This window comes from Microcaecilia unicolor, chromosome 4 (genome assembly GCF_901765095.1).
Source record: "Microcaecilia unicolor chromosome 4, aMicUni1.1, whole genome shotgun sequence".
Lineage (NCBI taxonomy): Eukaryota > Metazoa > Chordata > Amphibia > Gymnophiona > Siphonopidae > Microcaecilia > Microcaecilia unicolor.
Genome location: NC_044034.1, coordinates 208,194,940 through 208,219,817, shown reverse-complemented (window position 1 = coordinate 208,219,817; position 24,878 = coordinate 208,194,940). Strand labels below are relative to the sequence as shown.

Below are 24,878 nucleotides of genomic sequence, written 5' to 3'. Positions count from 1 at the left end.
GTCAACAAACTAATAGTATTTATTGTCACAGAACTTGGAACAGTGAAACAGAAAAAGTGTAATCAGCACTTGAAAATAGCTGGCAACATCACTGCAGGCATTTTCTCTTTATCCGTGTTAAGTAAAAAGGGAAAGGTCAGTTCTCTGTAACAGCTTTAAGCATAAACATGCACCACCTGCTGGCCAAACTAGAGAAACACATTGCAGAAAAATATCAAAACAATTAAAACAGGCTTAAAAACCCACTGTTCTGTCACAGATGGAATAAGCTAAATCCTTTTTTGTGTGGATTCATTTTCATCACCAAATGAATTTGTGGCAATAGGGCCAGAAATTGGGAAGACACTTTGGGGGGGGGGGGGGGGAGAGAGAAGGCAGAAGCAAAAGTCAATCAATCACATTGAAACTTTCTGATAAGCAGGTAAACAAGTTGATCCATTCCTTCCTTCTTCCAAATCCCTTGGCTGATGATGTCAGCAGCCCAGTGGGAAAATGAAATAAGGGAAAGGGACTTATATACCACCTTTCTGTGTTTTTTCCAACTACATTCAAAGTGGTTTACATATTATATACAGGTACTTATTTTGTACAGCGCTATGTACGTCTAGTAGTGTTTTAGAAATGATAAGTAGTAGTAGTACCTGGGACAATGGAGGGTTAAGTGCCTTGCCCAGAGTCACAAGGAGCTGCAGTGGGAATTGAACCCAGTTCTCCAGGATCAGAAGCTGCAGCACTAACCACTAGGCTACTAAGGCATCAGCAGGCACAATTTTCTCTCCTGTAGTCATAGAACGATGGTCAAAGATAAAAATTCTGCTTCAGCATTTATCTTGCTGAACTCAAAAACGTAAACAAAAAGCATAGGCAAGTTCTGAGAAATATAGAGAGAGGCAGTTTCTTTCAGTGTCTTCTAGGCAGGGGCATAGATGGAGGGACTAAGCCCAAGGAGGGAGGAGCAGGAACCAGGTATGAAGTAGAAACCAGGCATAAATCAGGAATTAGACACAAAGCACAGTAGCACAGAACTCTCTACAAGACAGTAAAGAGGCAGTGGGTAGCAGTAAACACAGGATATTTTGTGTGGATATTTTTGACATGCTCCAAACTACAGTCTTCTGGGTCATATCCCTAACTGTTTTCCTAGTAGTGAACAGGTTGTAGATGTACTTTGAGGCAAGGATATTCTGTATAATTTATTCAGGATGACCCTGGATAGAGTATGGGGAGGCATGGGCTGATGACCTGGAAAGGGGGTGTTGTTTATAGGGTTTCAGTAAAGTCCTATGGCAAACCTGGAGGTTGAGGTTAACTAGGAATTGTACTTGGTATGCCATGGGATTTACTGGCTCCTGGATTATGAATCTTTAAATATTTTGTGCCCCCCCCCCCCCCCGACTTTATCCTCCATAGTAAATTGGGAAGAATCTCTTGGCATTGTTTGTCCATTCCAATTCAAACCACACGTGCACATGTTTCTCGTCCAGAGCTTAGATCCAGTCTGTTGCTACTTCTGCTGGTAGTCTGGAATCTTAGTTTTCACCGGAATAAAAGCATGGATGTATTCAATTGTTTATAGAGAACGGTGAGGACTTGATTGACAAATGTTCAGACTTCTTATATGTAGACTCTGCCACTGGAAGTAATTGGGTGCAATTGTTTCTGTTAGATTGCAGGTGGTAGGCTGAAGATAAGTGGACCTGGTTTTTCAGAAGCTTGATTGCTTCTCTCCAGAAACATGCAATGAACTGTGTACCTCTGTCAGAAACTATATGGGATGGTAGACCATTCAGTCAGACTGCTTATTTCTAGGATAAGAAGCATAAAATCTGTTTATCTGTTCTGGGATCTTGCCAGGTACTTGTAACCTGGATTGGCCACTGTTGGAAACAGGATACTGGACTTGACAGACCTTCAATGTGTCCCAGTATAGCAACCCTTTTGTTTTTATGTTCCTAGACCAGCATGTCCACTGTTTTGCATGCAGTTGGGAGGCCAGCAGCTGCATGAAATGGGCCATCTTTGAGAAAGAAAGAATAACTACCAGGATGGTGAGTTTTCCTTGAGAGGGGTCTGTGACAAAATTCATGGAGACCAATTCCTAGGATGTAGCAGGTCTAGGTAATACATTAAACCTCCTTGGGGGTAGCTGTAGTAGTAGTAGGGGGCTCTCGTATGGCACCTCTTTATGGGCACAGATTTTATGACTTGGCTCTGCCTTGACCCACTTTATGACTTGGCTCTGTCTTGACCTACTAGCTCCCTAGTTTTCTGAAAGCCATGAAGGCCTTCCAATAAAGCATCATGGCAGTTATGAAGCACTTCCAGGTGTGCCTTGCCTTTGGGTACGTATAGCATAACCCTCTTGTATAGGAATTCTCAATGCCAGCTCCAACCTGTCTTTCGATTCATAACTAGATGACCCTATCTGTACATGTAACTTACTGACCTCAGGAAGATGATGGGTAAAGGAAGAAAAGATTAAAAAAAAAAAAAGGAAGGTGGGATAAAGGGGGTGAAATCATGAAAGAGTAGGGACAGACAAAAAGAAGAAAGAAGGAGTGAGGAAGGTATGTAAAAGCAAAAGAGGAAGAGAGAGAAGGGGAGATGTGAAATGAAGAGGGTGTTAAGACTGGAGATGTGTGAGCCCTTGTGCCCCGACTGAGCACGGCGAAGATGGAGAGATGCCGTACTTGGTCAGGCAGCCAGACAACCCCTAGCTTCACCTGGGAAGCGTCCACCATTCACCGAGATTTGAGCCCTCAGCTGCAGGTGGCCACCAGGACTTCTGGAACCGGTGGGGTTGCACAGCCGCTGACCAGGATGGCAGGAATAGACAGTCCAGCACCAGAACTCTGAATAGGCAAGAATAGTCAAAAATCAGTCCAGGGTCAAGGCTGGCAGCAAAAAAGCAAAATCCAACAAGTAGCCAAGGTCCAGTGCACAGGAAATCAGGAACAGGAGATAGCCGGCGAACAGCATTCCGACAGCAACTTCTCAGGACAATTGAGGCCGAAGCAAAGAAGGCCTGGAGGCAGTGCTTTAAATAGTGAAGCAATCAGAGCAAACCAAACTCAGGTGCATCCAACATGGCAGTCCCCATAGGAGATCCTCCCACGACCAGATATGGAGTTCCTTCCTGTTCTCGTTTAGACAAGATGGCTGCCCCCTCCTGAGCTAGCCAAGATGGCTGCTGCTCTTGCTCCAAGCCAGATGACGGCTGCCGGGTTAGGAAATAGAAACCAACCCATCCCGGAGAAGTGTAGCAGAGCGTAACAGAGGGCAAGTCTCAAAAGTAAGAGTGCAATAAATAAGGAAATAATTGCATAGCAATTCTTATACATTTTTTTTTCTCCGTGCTAATTTGATTTCATGAAAACTTGGGTTATCCTTCTGCCTATGGAGGCTGCAGTTCTGACAGTGGCCACAAGGCATTGGTCTCATTAATTATAATTAAAAAAAAAAAGAAATGCTGTCCTCTTCTGGCTAGTCCTAGTACTGCAGATCTTCAGATAAACAATGATATTCCCCCCCCCCCCCCCCCCCCCCCCCCAGCAGCAGTTTTCAGCTATATTCAAAAGGTTTCTGGGAAAATATTATTATAGTTTCAAGGTTTTAATGTATTTCCCTATGTTGGAAATTTGAGTTAGTATTTGAAAGGACATCCATTTATTTATATGGCTATTTATAAACTGCCTACCAAACATTTTAGCAGTGAACAATAAAACATGAAAAACATGTATAACAATTAAATCATGAAAATATGTTAAAACAAAGTACAGACAGTTCTATAAAGGAGCACCTATAGGTGCCTTTTGGGAGGTATTCTATGAGAAAGTAGGTACCTGTGTTCCTTTATAGAATACAAGAGCTGCAGCACATATAAAGCTGGTTTAAATGATCATACCTAAATTGCTACAAAATGCATGCAAATTATAGTATTCTACAATTTCTCCGAGGACAAGCAGGCTGCTTGTTCTCACTGATGGGTGACGTCCACGGCAGCCCCTCCAATCGGAAACTTCACTAGCAAAGTCCTTTGCTAGTCCTCGCGCGCCCGCGCGCACCGCGCATGCGCGGCCGTCTTCCCGCCCGAAACCGGCTCGAGCCGGCCAGTCTTCTTTTGTCCGCACTCGGTACGGTCGTTTTTTCGCCGTGTCGAGCCCCGGAAAGTCGACCTCGCGCGTCCAAAGTTTTTTTGAGCGTGTTTTTTCTTCGGAAAAGCTTTCTTCTAGTGCGGGAAGTGCTCCGGAAACCCTCCCCGGGTTTCGTGTCAATCCTCCCCGTACTTCCAGCTTTTTGCCCCGATAAGTTTTCTTTCGTCGTCGGGGTAGGCCTCTTTCGGCCTCGGTCGAGATTTTTCTCCCTCTAAATTTTGGTGCTTCAATTTTCGCCATTTCGGCTTTTGATTTCGCCGGCGTGATTTTTCCGCCCATGACATCGAAGCCTTCCAGCGGCTTCAAGAAGTGCACCCAGTGCGCCCGGGTTATCTCGCTCACTGATCGACACTCGTCGTGTCTTCAGTGTCTGGGGGCTGAGCACCGCCCTCAGAACTGCAGTCTGTGTTCCCTGCTTCAAAGGCGGACTCAGGTAGCGAGACTAGCCCAGTGGAACGTGTTGTTCTCGGGCTCTTCGTCGGCATCGGCACCGGGATCTTCGAGTGCATCGACGTCGTCAGCGTCCAGACCATCTTCCTCGGCCGCCCTTGCATCGAGTGCATCGAGGCATCGGGCCTCTGCATCGGCGCCGAGACATCGGATAGCTGCATCGACGTCGGTGGTACCGGGACCTCGTCTCCTGATGTCGTCGGACGGTGGTGCATCGAGTGGAGTGCAGGTGAGGGCTGTCCATTCCCCTGCTGGTGGCGGTGAGCCCTCGGGTGGGTCTCCTCCTACCCTGAGGGCTCCTGCGGTACAGCCCCCCCGAGATCGACCCTCTTCGGTCTCGGCCCCGAGGAAGCGACGGATGGATTCTACGTCCTCCTCGTCGGTGCCGGGGAGCTCCGGTGACATGCTTCGGAAGAAATCGAAGAAGCATCGACACCGGTCTCCTCCCCGTGTCGGCACCGAGAGCTCGGGGTCGCCGAGGGATTCGGCACCCAGCAGGCATCGGCACCGAGAGGACCGCTCACCCTCTGTTCAAGAGGTGTCGATGCGCTCCACTCTGGACAGCCCGGAACAGCCTCCTCGCCCGGAACAGGTTCTGACGTCGACGCCTGCATCGACCTCTCAGCCTTTTTCTGCAGCCACTCTGAACGAGAGCCTCCGGGCCGTTCTCCCAGAGATTCTGGGAGAGCTGTTGCGCCCTACCCCTCCGGTACCGGCGGTGCTTGCGCCTCCGGTACCGTCGAGCGTGGCGCCGGCTGGCCCATCGCCCAGGTTGAGGTCCCCGACGTCGGTACCGCGTGCGGTGCCGACCGCGGCCACCTCCCAGGAGGGCTCCCCGACTACGTCGGCGGAGGGAGCTTCGCCGATGCGGGCGAGGGAGTCTTCCTCTCGACGCCCCCGTCGTGGACGTGGTTCCACTGAGTCGAGCAGGGCGAGGTTGCAGACACAGGTTCGGGAACTTGTGTCTGACACCGAGGGTGAGGCCTCGTGGGAGGAAGAGGAAGACCCCAGATATTTCTCTGACGAGGAGTCTGAGGGTCTTCCGTCTGATCCCACTCCCTCTCCTGAAAGGCAGCTTTCTCCTCCTGAGAGCCTGTCTTTCGCTTCCTTTGTCCGGGAGATGTCTACGGCCATCCCCTTCCCGGTGGTTGTGGAGGACGAGCCCAGGGCTGAAATGTTTGAGCTCCTGGACTATCCTTCTCCACCTAAGGAAGCGTCCACTGTTCCCTTGCACCATGTCCTAAAAAAGACATTGCTTGCGAACTGGACAAAACCCTTAACTAATCCCCACATTCCCAAGAAGATCGAGTCCCAGTACCGGATCCATGGGGACCCAGAGCTGATGCGCACTCAGTTGCCTCATGACTCTGGAGTTGTGGATTTGGCCCTAAAGAAGGCTAAGAGTTCTAGGGAACATGCTTCGGCGCCCCCGGGCAAGGACGCTAGAACCTTAGACTCCTTTGGGAGGAAGGCCTACCATTCCTCTATGCTCGTGTCCAAGATTCAGTCTTACCAGCTCTACACGAGCATACACATGCGGAACAATGTGCGGCAGTTGGCGGGCTTGGTTGATGCTCTTCCCCCCGAGCAAGCCAAGCCTTTTCAGGAGGTGGTCAGGCAGCTGAAGGCGTGCAGAAAATTCCTGGCCAGAGGAGTTTATGACACTTTTGATGTTGCGTCCAGGGCCGCTGCTCAAGGTGTGGTGATGCGCAGGCTCTCATGGTTGCGTGCCGCCGACCTGGAGAATAGACTCCAGCAGCGGATTGCGGACTCGCCTTGCCGTGCGGACAATATTTTTGGCGAAAAAGTTGAACAGGTGGTAGAGTCTCTCCACCAGCGGGACACCGCATTCGACAAATTCGCCCGCCGGCAGCCTTCAGCCTCTACCTCTACAGGTAGACGATTTTTCGGGGGAAGGAAGACTGTTCCCTACTCTTCTGGCAAGCGTAGGTACAATCCTCCTTCCCGACAGCCTGCGGCCCAGGCTAAGCCCCAGCGCGCTCGCTCTCGTCAGCAGCGTGCGACTCAGCAAGGCCCCGCGGCTCCCCAGCAAAAGCAAGGGGCGAGCTTTTGACTGGCTCCAGCAGAGCATAGCCGACATCCAAGTGTCCGTGCCGGGCGACCTGCCAGTCGGAGGGAGGTTGAAAGCTTTTCACCAAAGGTGGCCTCTCATAACCTCCGATCAGTGGGTTCTGCAAATAGTCCGGCAGGGATACACCCTCAATTTGACATCAAAACCTCCAAATTGTCCACCGGGAGCTCAGTCTTACAGCTTCCAACACAAGAAGGTACTTGCAGAGGAACTCTCCGCCCTTCTCAGCGCCAATGCGGTCGAGCCCGTGCCATCCGGGCAAGAAGGGCTGGGATTCTATTCCAGGTACTTCCTTGTGGAAAAGAAAACAGGGGGGATGCGTCCCATCCTAGACCTAAGGGCCCTGAACAAATATCTCGAAAAAGAAAAGTTCAGGATGCTTTCCCTGGGCACCCTTCTCCCCATGATTCAGCAAAACGATTGGCTATGCTCTCTGGACTTGAAGGATGCCTACACACACATCCCGATACTGCCAGCTCACAGACAGTATCTGCGATTTCAGGTGGGCACACGCCACTTCCAGTACTGTGTGCTACCCTTTGGGCTCGCCTCTGCGCCCAGGGTGTTCACAAAGTGCCTAGCTGTGGTAGCAGCGGCACTCCGCAGGCTGGGGGTGCACGTGTTCCCATATCTCGACGATTGGCTGGTAAAGAACACATCAGAGGCAGGAGCCCTGCAGTCCATGCGGATGACTATTCGCCTACTGGAACTACTGGGGTTTGTGATAAATTATCCAAAGTCCCACCTTCTCCCAGCGCAGAGACTCGAATTCATAGGAGCTCTGCTGGATTCTCGGACGGCTCGCGCCTATCTCCCAGAGACGAGAGCCAACAACTTGTTGTCCCTCGTCTCGCGGGTGCGAGCGTCCCAGCAGATCACAGCTCGGCAGATGTTGAGATTGCTGGGCCACATGGCCTCCACAGTTCATGTGACTCCCATGGCCCGCCTTCACATGAGATCTGCTCAATGGACCCTGGCCTCTCAGTGGTATCAGGCCGCCGGAGGTCTAGAGGACGTGATCCACCTGTCCACGAGTTTTCTCGACTCCCTGTATTGGTGGACGATTTGCTCCAATTTGACTCTGGGACGTCCCTTCCAAATTCCTCAGCCACAAAAAGTGCTGACCACGGATGCGTCCCTCCTGGGATGGGGAGCTCATGTCGATGGGCTCCACACCCAAGGAAGCTGGTCCCTCCAGGAACGCGATCTGCAGATCAATCTTCTGGAGTTACGAGCGATCTGGAACGCTCTGAAGGCTTTCAGAGATCGGCTGTCCCACCAAATTATCCAAATTCAGACAGACAACCAGGTTGCCATGTACTATGTCAACAAGCAGGGGGGCACCGGATCTCGCCCCCTGTGTCAGGAAGCCGTCAGCATGTGGCTCTGGGCTCGCCATCAAGGCATGGTGCTCCAAGCCACATATCTGGCAGGCGTAAACAACAGTCTGGCCGACAGGTTGAGCAGGATTATGCAACCTCACGAGTGGTCGCTCAACCCCCGAGTGGTGCGCCAGGTCTTCCAAGCGTGGGGCACCCCCTTGGTAGATCTCTTCGCATCTCGAGTGAACCACAAAGTCCCTCAGTTCTGTTCCAGGCTTCAGGCCCATGGCAGACTGGCATCGGATGCCTTCCTCCTGGATTGGGGGAAGGGCCTGCTGTATGCTTATCCTCCCATCCCTCTGGTGGGGAAGACTTTGTTGAAACTCAAGCAAGACCGAGGCACCATGATTCTGATTGCTCCCTTTTGGCCGCGTCAGATCTGGTTCCCTCTTCTTCTGGAGTTGTCCTCCGAAGAACCGTGGAGATTGGAGTGTTTTCCGACCCTCATCCCACAGGACGAAGGGGCGCTTCTGCATCCCAACCTCCAGTCGCTGGCTCTTACGGCCTGGATGTTGAGGGCGTAGACTTTGCCTCTTTGGGTCTGTCAGAGGGTGTCTCCCGCATCTTGCTTGCTTCCAGGAAAGATTCCACTAAGAGGAGTTACTTCTTCCATTGGAGGAGGTTTGCCGTCTGGTGTGACAGCAAGGCCTTAGATCCTCGCTCTTGTCCTACACAGACCCTGCTTGATTACCTTCTGCACTTGTCTGAGTCTGGTCTCAAGACCAACTCCGTAAGGGTTCACCTTAGTGCGATTAGTGCATACCATTACCGTGTGGAAGGTAAGCCGATCTCAGGACAGCCTTTAGTTGTTCGCTTCATGAGAGGTTTGCTTTTGTCAAAGCCCCCTGTCAAGCCTCCTACAGTGTCATGGGATCTCAATGTCGTTCTCACCCAGCTGATGAAACCTCCTTTTGAGCCACTGAATTCCTGCCATCCGAAGTACTTGACCTGGAAGGTCATTTTCTTGGTGGCAGTTACTTCGGCTCGTAGAGTCAGTGAGCTTCAGGCCCTGGTAGCCCAGGCCCCTTACACCAAATTTCATCACAACAGAGTAGTCCTCCGCACTCACCCTAAGTTTCTGCCAAAGGTCGTGTCGGAGTTCCATCTGAACCAGTCAATTGTCTTGCCAACATTCTTTCCCCGTCCTCATTCCTGCCCTGCTGAGCGTCAGCTGCACACATTGGACTGCAAGAGAGCATTGGCCTTCTATCTGGAGCGGACACAGCCCCACAGACAGTCCGCCCAATTGTTTGTTTCTTTTGATCCCAATAGGAGGGGAGTGGCTGTAGGAAAACGCACCATATCCAATTGGCTAGCAGATTGCATTTCCTTCACTTACGCCCAGGCGGGGCTGGCTCTTGAGGGTCATGTCACGGCTCATAATGTTCGAGCCATGGCTGCGTCGGTAGCCCACTTGAAGTCAGCCTCCATTGAAGAAATTTGCAAAGCTGCGACGTGGTCATCTGTCCACACATTCACATCTCATTACTGCCTACAGCAGGATACCCGACGCGACAGTCGGTTCGGGCAGTCAGTTCTTCAGAACCTGTTTGGGCTTTAGGATCCAACTCCACCCCCCGAGGGCCCTGTTTGTTCTGTTCCAGGCTACACTCTCAGTTAGTTGGTAAATTTTTTAGGTCAATCTCAGTTATGTCCTCGCCGTTGCGAGGCCCAATTGACCATGGTTGTTGTTTTGAGTGAGCCTGGGGGCTAGGGATACCCCATCAGTGAGAACAAGCAGCCTGCTTGTCCTCGGAAAAAGCGAATGCTACATACCTGTAGAAGGTATTCTCCGAGGACAGCAGGCTGATTGTTCTCACAAACCCGCCCGCCTCCCCTTTGGAGTTGTGTCTTCCCTTGAAGTGTATTGTCTTGCTACATACTGGACTGGCCGGCTCGAGCCGGTTTCGGGAGGGAAGACGGCCGCGCATGCGCGGTGCGCGCGGGCGCGCGAGGACTAGCAAAGGACTTTGCTAGTGAAGTTTCCGATTGGAGGGGCTGCCGTGGACGTCACCCATCAGTGAGAACAATCAGCCTGCTGTCCTCGGAGAATACCTTCTACAGGTATGTAGCATTCGCTTTATGCAAATAATTGTGTTCTCCACCCATGCTCTGCACAGACTCTGTCCACCTTCAAATTGTGTACCATTACATTTCAGTGCCATTTTATAGAATAGCGGGTAGCCTGAATATTGATATGTTCACAGATACTTATGTATATGCTAGAATTCAGGTCATTTACACACATTGCTGGTGCCTTACTCTTGGCATGTTTTTTTATAGAATTATTTCCCAAAGGTCATCACATAGCAGGGGCAGCGGAACACCATTTTATTTGGTGGGGCCCCAGCTCTGCTCCCAAACGACCCCAGCTCCTTCCCTTAATCACAGCATCTCCCCATCCCATAGTCCCCCCCCCCCCCCCCCCACATACCTCTGAAACTCTCCCCCATGGTGTCCAGTATTTCTCTCCTACCCTAACTTTCATCTCCCCTCCCCCCCATACAGTGTTCAGCATCTCTTCTTCCCTACCTCTCAACCCCCTCCCCCTGTGGTGTCCAGCATTTCTCTCCCCTCCCCACAGTCTCCAGCATTATCTCTCCTTCCACCCCCCCATCTCCGGCTCCAGCATTTCTCTCTCCTTTCCCAGTCTCCAGCATCTTTCTTCTTCCTTCCACCTCTTCCACAGGAAGCTGGTAGACCTTGAGCATTTAGCATTATAGAAATGATAAGGAAGAGGAGGAGTAAAGTGCTTAACTATACATATAGAGGATAATTTTATAACAGGTTGCCAAGATTGAGCAGTCAAGCAGGCAGCTATGTTTATATTTATTGTAGTACTTATAATACCACCTTAAAAAAATAAAGTCAAAGCAGTTTACAAAATAAATGGAAAACTGAAAAGAACTACAAAATAGATAGTACAGGAGGAAAACAGTACAGTGTCTAGGAAGAGAAAAAAAAAAGCCAGAAGGCCAAAACAAGCCGCTACTGCCAAGGCCAGTCAAAGCCAGGCACTGTACAGGTCAAAAGTATCTGTATTTGTGGCCTATTTTTTAAAAATTGCCCACCAAAAGCTGCAGAAACTGTGGTGAAAATGAAGGTTTGGAAGAATGAGAATCACAACTCCACCTATGCTGAACACGTTCTTATCTTCAGATGTACTTATATGCATGGGGTAGTTCTATAAGCTGTATTTTATGCATGTCTACTAGTATATACTTGTATAAAAAGCTTTTATAAAATTCTCCCCACAGTGGCTGAATAATCACTGCTAACTCCTGGATTCTATAAAGGTCATCCAAATTTGACCACCCAAACTGAGGCACGATCATGAGTTGCATGTGCAACTAAATTAATTAATGAGCAATTAACACTCAATAATTGGCTACCAACAATCAATCATTGGTATTAATTAACACTAATTTGAAGTTGCACACACAACTGTCGATGCGCAATTCTATAAAGAACAGCATGTAAATCTTCTCATGTGCCACCCAAAAGGGAGCGTGGCCATAGAAGGAGCATGGGCGAGTCAGGGGCATTCCAGAAAGTTATGCACTATATTACTGAATGTGGGGGTTGTGCTCCAGGATTTACATCAGGTTTCACTTGGTGTAAGTTCTCACGCCCAAAGTTGGGTATGGGAATCCAAGCTCTGTTCTATAAAGAGTGCTCAGCTTGGAATGCGTTTTATAGAATAGTGCTGAGTGCAGATTTTTCCCAGCGCCTATATTTCGGCGCCATTTACTGAATCCAGTCCTATATATATATAGCTAGTGGTAGTGACTGCACTTTACATATATTCAGCCCCATCGCTTATCTATATAGTAGTGTTGAATATGCATATTTTGAAACTGCCATAGCTGATATTAAAAAAAAAACCTGCCCCCTGATATTCAGCGCTATTTAACCAGCTTAGAACAACTCCTGGCCGGTTAAATACCAGATAACTGGCTCATATTCAGCGTGAGATAGCCGGTTTTCTCTGCTGATTATTTAGTGCATAGCGGTTAACCAGCTATATCTCAAATATTCAAGCACTGGTGTTTACCTCATGATTCTATATATTGCACCTTAATTTCCATGCAGAAATCAAAGCATATTCTATAACAATTCACATAACTTAATTGTTTAACTAGCTAATCAGCACTATTAATTGGATGTTAACAAGCAATTATCAGCCACTATCATGGTACCCAAGATCCTTTAGCTACTACTAAATGTATATTTTCTTATATAATTCTTATATATTTCTTAAATATTTCTTAATATGTTTGCTTGTTAAAATAATATCATGTTTTATCACTATCATGCTACCCAAAATCATTCAGTTATCACTAAATGTATACTTTTTCATGTATTTCTGTTACTCATGATGTATTGTAAGCCACATTGAGCCTGCAAAGAGGTGGGAAAATGTGGGATACAAATGCAACAAATAAATAAAATAAATAAAAAATCCTCAGCAGATGAGGAGCTGCACAACATGGCTGCTTTAGCTCTGTCTCAGCCAGCTAGCACAGCCATGGTTGGTCAGAAGCTCAGGATCTGCCTCAGGCCCCTATCCAGTCACCCACCCAAATGCTAAGGAAGACTCTGAGTCCTGGACCTGTGCACCATCTCCTCTCTTTTCTTATTTCCTCTGTGTCCCTTCCCGTTGGTCGTTAAACCTCCTTGGTCAGATCACATGCTCAATGCTCTTATTGGTCCTGGCCTCTCATCCCCTATCTCTCTCACTTCAGTGGGGAAAAGCTAGCGCACTGCCTGCCCATCCCGCAAAGCCTTGCACTCATGCAGACCTGCCAAGTCTCCTGCACTGAGTGGGAGACTCCTGCTTTGGCGGGTCATCTCCCACACTATCGTCAAAGCAGGAAATTCTCCCGCTCAGCACTGAGACACTGCACCACCGAACTGCCATCATTGCTTCTCCTGATGAGCAGCAGCGGTGGCAAAACAGCAAGAGTGGGGCTGCAGCCTTCAGGAATTCGCTGTCAGTTGTGCTGGTCCCCTGCCCTCGTCAGCTCTGCCGGTCCCCTGCCCTCAGTGACATCAACTTCCCATTCCGGGGCAGAGGACCAGCAGAGCTGACAGTGCATGCTTGAAGGCTGTGGCCCCACATTTCCTATTTGTTGTTTTCCCATGGCTGCTGCTGTTCATCATCGAGAGAAACTGCAGTGGCCAGCCCAGGATAGAAGATGCTGTGTAACAGGAGAGGGAAGGGGAGGGGAGGTGAAGAAAGAGGCAGGAGATGCTGAATTGCAAAAGGGGCAAAAAAGATAGAAAAATGGGGACCTGGATGGAAAAGGGGTAGACAGAGAGAGAGAGGCGATGAGTGGAAAGATGGGGAGAAAAAGAGGGGACACGGATGGAAAAGGGCTGGAGAAGATGCTGGGTAGAAAGAGAAAGGGGAGACCCTGGCTGGATGGATGGAGAGAGAAAGATGATGGATGAAAGAAGGAAGAGAGAAAGAGGGAAGATGCTGGAAGGATGGGGACAGAAAGAGGAGAGATGCTGGATAGGAGGCTGCAGAGGGAAGACAATGGAAGGATGGGGAGAGAATGAGGAGAGACACTGGATGGAAGGGTAGGGAGAGAAAGAAAATATGCTGAATGGAAGGGTCAGTGGGGTAGCCATGGATGGGCCAGGGCCCACCCAGTTTGGTCTCAGGCCCACCCTCAAAATTTCATCTCCCTTAGTGTGGCTGGTGGGGATCCCCAAGCCCCGCCAGCTAAAGACCTCCTTCCCGCCAAATGAGCTTACTTCTTGGGCATCCGTCAGCACTGTCCCTGAGCTGCTGCTGCCAGCCACAGGTCCCTTCACCATGCTGGATGGAAAGAGGGAGAGGACAGAGTTACTGAAAGACTGGAGGATAAGAGTGAGGGAAAGATGAAAAACCATAGGCAGATGACTTAAAAAGAGGGAAATTAAAGACTGAATAGTAAGAATGAATTAAATCTGGACAGAGGCAGAAATATAAATTGAAGAAACTGAAAGAAACAGGATGGAGAAAAATGTCAAATGGACAGGAAACCCTGGCAAGAGAGCTAAGAGAAGACGAAGGAAAGCACACAATTGGAAAAAGTAAATGGCCTTACATCAAAGGTAGAGAAAATAATTTTATTATTAATTTAGGATAAAGTAATGTAGCTGTGTCAATAAAGGTTAATAAATACAAATAAAACACAAAATAGAAAATAAGATGATACCTTTATAGTAGACTAATTTTAATACATTTTTGACTGGTCTTCAGAAACCAACACTTTTTTCCTCAAGTCAGTAAAGGATACTATAACAGAAGCGACCTGACCAGAGGCAGGAGGTTTTGGCCTTTGAAAGCTAATGGAAAAGGTATTAGGCTAGTCCAATAAAAAGTATCATCTTATTTTCCATTTTCAAGTGCCTGAACTGAGCATATGTAGGAGGTCCGGCATTGGCGACTGAAGCATGCTGCCGACTGCAGCACTGCTCAAAAAGCACAGTAGGGGGCTCATGCAGTGGATCTCTTTAGCGGGGCTTGGGCATCTCCACCAGTGATTCAACCAGTGCCACAGTTTTAGAGTAGGCTTAAGCTCATAATGGGGGGGGGGGGGGGCAAGGCCCCCTTGCGGTTATGCTCTTGAGGGGAATAGATGTTGGATAGGGGGTATAATAGAGTGAACTGAAACACTCCCTCTTACGCCATCCCTGCTGTCTCTGGTGTAAATAAAATATTTTCTGCAATGGCCGTGGGATTGAAGTGTGCCAGAGGGTGGAGCCATGAGATAGAGTAGGTGGTGCCAAGGCAGAGTGGGGCGAGGCTGGGGCATGTACTAAAATCGGGACTGCTTGGTAGCTCAGCTCATGCACTCTGCAAGGCTCTGCAGGCCCTAGTCCCACCCCTTCTGTAGAAGGCATCACCTGACCACGAGGCTCTGCGGCGGGCTGTTCACCACTGACTTATGTTTGAGGGTGTGACCAGAGAAAGGGAGGGAGATAGATAACAGGCATGGCGGTCTGGTGGCTGATGGGAGGGGGCGGAGAAGAATGAAAAGATGGAGTTGGGGAGAAGATGAACCATGGGGAGGGGGAAGATGATGGAGAGATGGCTGATTAGAGGGGATGAGAGAAGAGAACAGAGGTGGTCAAGGGGAGAAGATGGACTGGGGGGAGGGGGGAGAGGCCAGAGACAAGGAGGCTGGCTGCAGAAGGGAGAGGGGAGTTATCAGGCAGATAGTGGGGAATGGGAGAAGGATGGGTTGGCATTTGCTGCAGCTAGAGGTTGAGTTGGGAGAAGACGGGGTCTGAGGTAAGAGGATAGGAGCTGATTCAGCGCATTTACACGTTGTGTGAATCTAGAAAAGAGGCATGAGACACACTGAGTTCTCCCAGTATACCAGATATTTAATTGTTAAGTAATTAAGAGTTGTTATGTTATGTGTGTAGTGTACAGGAGAAAATGCGTTTTTGTTTGTTTTACCAGTACTGCAGTGCTTATGGAGTCTGGCTTTCTTTGTGGGTGCGTGTGTGTGTGTGTGTGTTGGGGGGGGGGGGGGGTAGAGGAGGTCAATTTTTATATGCATGAGTTTTCTGGTTCTCTATCTTGTTTCAGATGAAGGTCTATCCATGCTCTGCACATGTGACTGAGGTGAAGGATTCTGTTTCTGAGTTGATATTCAGAATCTGAATAATTTTTTTATGATGTGTTATAGCTCCATTGTTGCGGAATATGGCATCCCAGGAAGAAGAGCTGAACTCCGGCAGCAAAAAAAAAAAAAGAGAAATCCCATTTGCCTTCTTAGGTTCCAGCTCGCCTCACTTACAAACATTTGTGTGTGCATGGGTAAATAGAAATATAATCAGGATCCCATTCTAAATTTCAGCACCCACACCTCAGCCTTCACTGTCCTCCCTGACTCCCAGGCCAGCAAGATGGGGGCTTTTTCTTTTGTTTTAGTTTCGGTTTTGGTTGTGGCCAAAAATATGATATGGTTTTGGGCACAATTTCGGATTCTGCCAAAAATGAATGAATAGTTTCGATGCCAGTTTTGGTTACAGCTGAAACTGTACAATGGAGAATGTATTTTCCCCTCATCTTTTAGTTAGATCCCTAAATTTTTCCTGAAAATGTAGTTGCTGCAGGTTGAATGGTTCATGAGAAAATGTGGACACAGAGCAAAAACGTAAGCCATGTTTTGTTTTAGAAAACCACAGAAGAGTGAGGGAAGTCAAAGAAAGAAGAGTGAAGCTGAAGGATGAAAAAAAGTGGAGAGAGAAAAGAGTTAGAAAAGGACAACAGAGAGGTTGATGTAGAAAGCTGCTATTGGCTACAACACGCCCTTAATGAGTTTACTTTCTTGTTAATGGCCACTGTATACTGAAAGGGTTTCTGTGCTGCTGTGGTAGACATCAGTGCACAGCATATTAAAATGTATGCTAAATAGCTGATTAAGCTAACCTGCAGCATGCAGAGCTGTGCGCTGATGTCTATCTTGGGGCCTCAACACCAGAAACCTACTGTCATGTCTGAGGCTGGTGTAGAGCCCCCATGATCAGCATAGGCACCATCTCCCTTCACTCTACCCACTCCAGTATCGCCATATCTCCCCAAATCACTTGACCTGACCCGACTGACCCCTCCCATACCCTCTCCCCCGATATAATATATTTTAAAAACTCTGTGACAACCTCCCCCCCACATGACCAGCCCCTCTTCCACAGTCTGTTATTGAGATGGACATGGGGCAAGCCACTGCTTGCCCCGGGATTGGTAGCATGGAATTTTGCTACTGATTGGATTTCTGCCAGGTACTTGTGACCTGGCTTGGCCACTGTTAGAAGCAGGATATTGGGCTAGATGGACCATTGGTCTGACCAAGTATGGCTATTCTTATGTTCTCCCTTACTCCCCCCACCTGCTCAACCAGAATTTAAAATTAAAAAAGAAGTCCCTGGTGTCTAGAGGCACCTGACCCCCACCCGACCCAGTACCTCTTGATGAGGTCAAAAAGGTTCCAGAGGAGATCTGGGAAATTATAGACCAGTGAGTCTGACGTCGGTGCCGGGCAAAATGGTAGAGACTATTATTAAGAACAAAATTACAGAGCATATTCAAAAACCTAGTGTAAATGCCGACACCTAAATTATGCATGGAACAGGCATATTCTATAACACTGAGCGTAAATTCAAGGAACGCCCATGACCCTCCCATGGCCATGTGCATTATTTTATAGAACACACTTAGAGAGTTGTATATGTAAATTCTAGTTAATGCCAATTAGTGTCAATAACTGCTTGTTAAGTTAAATTATTGGTGCCAATTGGCTTGTTTAGCTAATTAAGATGTGCATAAATCTAGAATATGACCAGATTTGCATGCACAACTTAAGTCACAAAAATTGAGCACCCAAATTTGTGACTAGCATGTAAATGAGTGTAAGCGAGTTAGTTGTGCATGTAACTTAATTTAATAATGAGCTGATAAAGCGAAGATACTTACCTGTAGCAGGTATTCTCCAAGGTCAGCAGGCTTCAAATTCTCACGTGTAGGTAGATGCCGATCCATGTCATCCAGTCCGGCATTTATACCCAAGTAAAAAAACAGAGCTTTGTGAAGAACGAGCTGCACTCCACTGTGCATACACAAGTTCCTTCCTGCCCGCCACGAGAACGTGGTCCTCTCAGTTTAATTGTGAACAGTGGCGTAGCCACAGGTGGGCTTGGGTGGGCCTGGGCCCACCCACTTAGGGCTCAGGCCCACCTAACAGTAGCACACATTTAGCGGTAGCTGGTGGGGATCCTAAGCTCCACCAGCTGAAGACTTCCCCCATGATGGTAACAAAAATGCTCAGTTTTCAGCACATGCCTGGTGCAGACTGCTAAGGTGGAAAGAAGCATTTTCCTGCCAGCTGGGATATTTTATTTTTGGGGGGGGGGGGGGGGGGGGGGAAGAACACTTGGTGCCCACCTACTTCTTGCCTAGGTCCACCCAAAATCTGTTGTCTGGCTACGCCCCTGATTGTGAAGCAAAATAAGGAAAACAAAATAATGAAAAAGAGAACTCCAAGGGTAGGTGAGCAGGATTGTGAGAATATGAAGTCTGCTGTCCTCGGAAAATACCTCCTACAGGTAAGTATTTTCTCTGAGGACAAGCAGACTCTCATATTCTCATGTGTGGGGAATCCCTAGCACCCAGGCTCACCCAAAACAACAAGCAGTGGTCAACTGGGCCTTGCAATGGTGAGGACATAACACAGATTAACCTGAAACTATATACAATCTGAATGAGAGTGCAGCCTGGAACAGAATAAAATGGGCCTAGGAGAGTGGAGTTGGATTCTAGACCCCAAACAGAGTCTGCAACACTGACTGTCCAAACTGAATGTCGCGTTGGGTATCCTACTCAAGGCAGTAGTGAGATGTGAATGTGTGGACTGAAGACCATGTTGCAGCCTTGCAAATTTCCTCAATGGAGGCTGACCTCAAGTGGGCTACCGACGCAGCCATGGCTCTGACATTATGAGCCGTGACATGACCCTCTAGGGCCAGCCCTGCCTGGGCATAAGTGAAGGAAATGCAATCTGCTAGCCAATTAGAAATGGTGCGTTTCCCAACGGCGATCCCCATCCTGTTGGGATCAAAAGAAACAAAAAGCTGGGCGGACTGTCTGTGGAGCCTTGTTCCGCTCCATGTAATAGGCCAATGCTCTCTTGAAGTCCAAGGTGTGCAAGCTGCTTTCGCCAGGATGGGCATGAGGTCGGGGAAAGAATGTTGGCAAGACAGTCAACTGGTTTAGAAGGAACTCTGGCACCACCTTCGGCAGGAACTTAGGATGAATGCAGAGGGCTACTCTGTTGTGATGCATCCACTACTAAAGCCTGAAGCTCACTGACCCTATGAGTTGAAGTAACAGCCACCAAGAAAATGACCTTCCAGGTCAAGTACTTCAGATGGAAGGAATTCAGTGGCTAAAAAGGAGCTTTCGTCAGCTGGATGAGAATGAAGTTGAGATCCCATAGCACTGGTGGAGGTTTGACAGGGGGCTTTGAGAAAAGCAAAACTCTCATGAAGCAAACAACTAAAGGCTGTCCAGAGATAGGCTTACCCTCTACATGTTAATGATAAGCACAAATTGCACTAAGGTGAACCCTTACTGAGTTGGTTTTAAGACCCGACTCAGACAAGTGTAGAAGGTACTCAAGCAGGGTCCGCCTAGGACAAGTAAGAGGATCTAGGGTCCTGCTGTCACGCTAGACAGCAAACCTCCTCCATTTAAAAGAATAACACCTCAGTGGAATATTTTCTGGAAGCCAGCAAGACCCAGGAGACACCCTCCGAAAGACCCAAGGAAGCAAATTCTAAGTTCTCAACATCCAAGCTGTGACAGCCAGAGACTGGAGGTTGGGATGTAGAAGCGATCCCTCATTCTGAGTGATGAGGTTTTGGAAACACTCCAATCTCCACGGTTCTTCTGAGGATAATTCCAGAAGAACAGGGAACCAAATCTGTCTCAGACAGTAAGGCGTGGTCAGAATCATGGTTCCGCGGTCTTACTTGAGTTTCAACAAAGTTTTTCCTACTAGAGGTATCAGAGGATAAGCATACAGGAGACCTGTCCCCCAACTGAGGAGGAAGGCATCTGATGCTAGTCTGTCATGGGCCTGTGGTTGATTTGAGTGGCAAAAAGATCTACCAAAGGAATGCCCCATGCTCGGAAGATCTTGCAGGCCATGCCCATGTGGAGAGACCACTTGTGTGGATGCATTATCCTGCTCAGTCTGTCGGCCAGGGTGTTGTTTGCATCTGCTAGAGAAGTGGCTCGAAGGAACATGCCGTGCAGGTGAGCCCAATGCCACATCCGGACAGCTTTCTGACACAGAGGGCGTGATCCCCCCTGCCAGTTGATGTAATACATTGCAACTTGATTGTTTGTTTGAACAAGAATAATTTGATGGGACAGCCAATCTCTGAAAGCCTTTAGAGCATTCCAGATTGCTCTAAGCTCCAGGAGGTTGATCTGAAAATTTGTTTCCTGGAGAGACCAAGTTCCCTGAGTGTGAAGCCCATTGACATGAGTTCCCCATCCCAGGAGAGATGCATTCATCGTCAGCACTTTTTGTGGCTGAGGAATTTGGAATGGAAGTCCCAGAGTCAAATTGGATCGAATTGTCCACCACTGAAGAGAGCGAACAAGCTCTGGGGACACTTGGATGACATCGTCCAGGCTTCCCGTGGCTTGGTACCACTGAGAAGCCATGGTCCATTGAGCTGGTCTCATGTGAAGACATGTCATGGGTGTAACATATACTGAGGAGACCATCAGCCTTATTTTCAAAAGTGATGAGCGCCCAGATTTTGACCCAAATCGGGAGATGGGCTCCCATCTCGCAAAGGCGCCCAAATCGGTATAATCGAAAGCTGATTTTAGGCACCTGCAACTGCACTCTGTCGCGAGAATGAACAAAGTTGACGGGGGTGTTCGGAGGCGTGGTGAAGGCGGGACTGGGGCGTGTTTATCGGCCGAGCAGAGATGGGCACCTTCGGCCGATAATCGAAAAAAATGGCCGTTTTTAGTGCGAATTTAGGTCACTTTTTTTGGACCCTTTTTTTTCACGAGCAAGTCCCAAAAAAGTGCCCTAAATGACCAGATGACCACCGGAGGGAATCGGGGATGATCACCCCTGGCTCACCCAGTGGTAACTAACCCCCTCCCACCAAAAAAAAAAAAACAACTTTAACAACTTTTTTTCCAGCCTCTATGCCAGCCTCAAATGCCATACCCAGCTCCATCACAGCAGTATGCAGGTCCCTGGAGCAGTTGTTAGTGGGTGCAGTGGACTTCAGGCAGGTGGACCCAGGCCCATCCCCCCCTACCTGTTACACTTGTGGTGGTTAATGTTGAGCCCTCCAAAACCCCCCAAAACCCACTGTACCCACATCTAGAGTGCCCCCCTTCAGTCATATGTGCTATGGTAATGGTGTAGAGGTGTGGGCAGTGGGTTTTGGGGTTGGGATTTGGGGGGGCTGAGCACCCAAGGGAAGGGAGTTATGGACTTGGGAGGTATTTAACTTTTTTTAAAAACTTTTTACAAGTGCCCCCTAGGGTGCCCAGTTGGTGTCCTGGCATGTGAGGGGGACCAGTGCACTATGAATCCTGGCCCCTCCCATGACCCAATGCCTTGGATTTGTTCGTTTTTGAGCTGGGCGCTTTCGGTTTCCATTATCGCTGAAAAACAAAACCGCCCAGCTCAAATCCGCACATATTCGATGCATTTGCCGGGCACAAACTGTATTATCGAAAAAAAGATGGGCGGCCATTTATTTTGAAAATACGGTCTGTCCCGCCCCTTCACGTACCCGTTCTCGGACATAGACGCCCATGGAGATGGGCGTTCGCGTTCGATTATGCCCCTCCATATGGCCCAGCAATCTCAACATCTGCCAAGCTATGACCTGCTGAGAGGCTCGAACTTTGGATGCTCTGGCTTCCAGGAGACAGGCTCGAACCTTCTTTGTGTCGAGCAGGGCACCTATGAATTCCAATTTCTGGACAGGGTGCAGATGGGACTTGGGGTAGTTTAAAACAAATTCTAGTAGTTCTAGCACCCAAGTAGTCATCCACATGGACTCACGAGTACTGTCCTCTGAGGTGCTCTTCACCAGCCAATTGTCGAGATATGGGAACACATGGACTCCCAGTCTGCATAGCGATGCTGTGACTACTGCTAGACACTTGGTGAAGACCCTGGAAGCTGACGCAAGGGCAAATGGCATCACGCAATACTGAAAGTGATGTATTCGCAACCAAAATTGAAGATACTTCCGGTGGACAGGAAGTATCGGGATATAAGTATATGTGTTCTTTAAGTCTAGAGACCATAGCCAATCATTTTCTGAATCATTGGGAGAAGGGTGCCCAGAGAAATCATCCTGAACTTTTCTCGGACTAGAAATTTATTCAGTGCCCTGAAGTCTAAGCTGGGTCGCATCACCCCCTGTCTTCTTTTGCACAAGGAAATACCTGGAATGGAATCCCTGCCCTTCCTCTCCTGGTGGAACGGGCTCGACCACATGGGCCTTCAGAAGGGCGGAGAGTTCCTCTGCAAGCACCTGCCTGTGCTGAGAGCTGAATGAATGAGCTCTTGGTGAGCAATTTGGATGTTTGTAATGCCAATTGAGGGTGTATCCAAGACAGACTATATGGATGCTACATCAAAAGTGTGATAAGTGCTCCTGGCCTTCTGCTGTTTGACCAGCTGGCAAAAAGGCTCGGCCTGCTCCAGAGGGAGCATGTCAACCAAGTCAGACAGCTGCATCACCGAGTTCCGCAGGTAAACGCTCATGAAGAGCTGGTATGATTGAATGTGGGAGATGAGCATAGAGGTCTGTTATATCTTTTTCCCAAAAGAATCCAGGGTTCTAGCTTCTCTGCCTGGGGCAGCCGAGACAAAGTCCCTAGTACTCCTGGCTCTCTTGAGAGTGGATTCCACCACCATGGAGTCATGAGGCAACTGAGGCTGCACAAACCCAGGCTCACCATGGATCTGATACTGGGTGTCGATCTTCTTGGGGACAACAGGGAGAGCCCCCTTAGGCGGAAAGGTATAGTCCAGGATCTCGAGCATCTTGGCCCTGGGCTCATCCTCCACTTCTACAGGGAATGGAATAGCATCAGCCATTTCCCTCACAAAAGATGGGAAAGAGAGGCTCTCAGATGGCGATTGTCTCCTCTCAGGTGGTGGAGAGGGCTCAGAAGGGATCCCATAAGACTCATTGGAGGAAAAATATCTTGGATCCTCCTATGATTCCCATGAGTGCTCCTCCTCAGTGTAGGATAAAATCTCTGTACGAGATGACCAAGACTGAGCCTGCCTCAATGCCGAAGAACCATGTCCCCGAAAGCAGCGTCAAGAGACTGGCTCCCACCTACGATGTCAGAGGGGTACCAGCCTGGGTGGCAGTGGAGGGCCAGGCAGGGCTGCAGCAGGAGGTATGGCAGGCACATGCACCCCCGATACCATAGCACATCGCTGCATGAGGCCATCCAGCAGCTCAGGGAGCAAGGCCCAGATGTGCTCATCGAGGGCCCTCTTCGGGAAAAGCTGGGGCATCAGCTGAGGAACAGGTTGCAGAATTGTCCGGACCAAAATGGGAGCAGGATCTCGGCTTCCTGCAGACAGTCACATTGGCATCTCCTGGATGGAGGGAGAGCAGTCCTCACAGCGCTGACGCATTTTGGGTGCCGTGTCCCTTGGCGCCCCAGAGCTCCCTGTACCATGTATCGAGAGCAACCGGTGACGGTGTTTCGTGGTCTTCACCCAAAGCATGTCACCCATGCTCCTCGGTGCCGACAAGGATGACGTTGAATTCTCACATCACCTCGGGGTTGGGTCCAACAATGGATGGTCCCAGTGGGCCTGCACAGCAGGAGGCCTCGAGACAGATGGAGACCCATTCGATGCCTCACTGCTCCCAGTGTCCTGAGGTCTCAAAGCAGCCTTGCTTACCGATTCTCCTGATGACGGTGCTACACTCGACGTTGATTCCGATGCCTCCAATCTCGATGCCGATGCCAATGGAGTGGAGAAGTGGCCTAGTGGTTAGGGTGGTGGACTTTGGTCCTGGGGAACTGAGGAACTGAGTTTGCTTCCCAGCACAGGCAGCCCCTTGTGACTCTGGGCAAGTCACTTGCCTACCGCATTGAGCCTGCCATGAGTGGGAAAGCACGGGGACAAATGTAACAAAAAAAAAAAAAATGTCGAGGAACCGGAGCTGGCAGAAAACACTGTTAGCAGGGCTATGGTTGGGTCCAAGACTCTGCAGACACCAAGAATGGGTATCTTTTCCTGTGATGGTCCGGTTGTACCGGGTACAACGCTTGAAGCCATACTAGCACCCACATTTACCTACATAGAATGTTCAGAGAGGTCTAGCATGGGAAATGAGTGAGCCAGGCACTAGCATAGATAACGTGCAAATATAGTCAAGCTCTGCAAGCTTTTGTATTCCTGTCCAATGCTCAGAAAAGAGCACCTGAAACAAAACTACCTCACCACTGCAAAAAAAACTCATGATTTCTCATGATTCTCATGCTTCTCTCATGATTCTTAATGAAAATCTTCCAGTTTTGATTGCTTTTGGAAGCAGAAGGAAACCTCTGCAAGCCCTAAAGTGCTGGTTGTGAGAAACAGCAGACCCAAGCAAAAGCACACATTGGTATCTGTTTCCTGCAGACTCCAATGTGTGCTTCATGTTTGGGTTTTACCAGTCGCATGTGCACAGGAGCTGAGCTTACTGCGCAACTCTTCTGCGCATGCCCCAACACAATCCTCCCCCCAAACTCCCTAATGCTCAGAGCTATGAGTGCACCTATAATTGCTGAGCATTAGGGCGTTGTTCTGCGCTGTTCTGGTGGTATTTTTACGGTGCTATTCAGAACAGCGCCGGAGTTTTGAGCATCGGGTCCTATGTGAACAGATTATAGAATACTAGCACACCTAACTGCCTACAGTTAGGCATAAGCATTACATCAGCCATTAAGCTAGCATACGTACTCATGCCTAAAAGTGCACTTGTGTGCACAATTGCTGTTATGGAATCCACAATTCATGCACATCATCCCAGCACCTAACATTAGCCTTTGAGAGTAATTCTATACAGAAGGCGCTTTCATTTATCTGGAAAATATGCACATCAGTGTCTAGAATACTTGTGTATACATGTCTAGTTGTGTGAGCAAGGGCAGGCCTGGAGCCTTGATAAATTCAGCCACACAATGGGTTTTAAGGGTGAAACAAAAACAATTTAATATGCAGGGAAAGT

General features: G+C 48.8%; 1 pseudogene; it reads right to left on the bottom strand.

The window, feature by feature from the left end:
- Positions 1-24,878, bottom strand: part of LOC115469665 — a 41,887-nt pseudogene that overhangs the window by 5,337 nt on the left and 11,672 nt on the right.